The sequence below is a fragment of the Mastomys coucha genome, unplaced genomic scaffold, assembly GCF_008632895.1.
Source record: "Mastomys coucha isolate ucsf_1 unplaced genomic scaffold, UCSF_Mcou_1 pScaffold6, whole genome shotgun sequence".
In the NCBI taxonomy this organism is placed as follows: domain Eukaryota; kingdom Metazoa; phylum Chordata; class Mammalia; order Rodentia; family Muridae; genus Mastomys; species Mastomys coucha.
Window position 1 is genome coordinate 14,123,699 of NW_022196912.1, and position 705 is coordinate 14,124,403.

At 39.6% G+C, this 705-nt stretch overlaps 1 protein-coding gene across 8 annotated transcripts in view; it reads left to right on the forward strand.

Moving 5' to 3' along the window:
* Positions 1 to 705, forward strand: part of Dhx57 (DExH-box helicase 57) — a 49,066-nt gene that overhangs the window by 17,562 nt on the left and 30,799 nt on the right. The window lies entirely within an intron of this gene.

Here is a 705-nt window from a genome sequence, read left to right on the forward strand (position 1 = left end):
TTTTAGCAGCAACTTAAGTAACATTTTTTTCCCCTGTTCCATATTCTCTATGAAAAGCAAACATGCTTATCCAGGGCAACACTCAGGCTCCATTTAGTTCTTTAATTCAGGATTAAACAAAGCATTATTAGTTTTGCACTGAGACTCGACTAAGATAGTAATTTTATATCTTCTGTTTCTCATAGTTTTTTTTTTTTTTACTTCAGTCCATTTGTAGCCAAATCATTCCACATCAAAGACAAGAATATAAAATACATTTATGTGAGTGTGTGCATGTGCATGTTGGGGCTTGAACATACAGGTGTGTGAGGCCTTATGTAGAGAGGCCATAGGAGGATGTCAGACATCCTGCTCTGTCACTCTCTACCTCAATCCCTTGGCAAGCTCTAGCTGAACCTGGAACAGAGCTAGAGGCCAGCAAGCCCCATTGCCCACTGATCCTTCTGTTCCTTCCTTACCCCAACACTGGGGTTACAAGGGCTTGCACAGTCATGTCCAACTTCCTACCTGAGTACTGAGGACTTGAACTAAGATCCTTGTGTTTCACTGCAAGCATTCTTACCACTCAATCATCTCTACAAGGCCCCTAGACTACTTCAATCATAAGCTAACACTTTTTCTTTGTAGAGTTCATCTGTAGAGTTCACATCCCTAGAGACATTTTTTCTTTCTTTCTTTCCTTTCCTTTCTTTTTTTTTTTTTTTT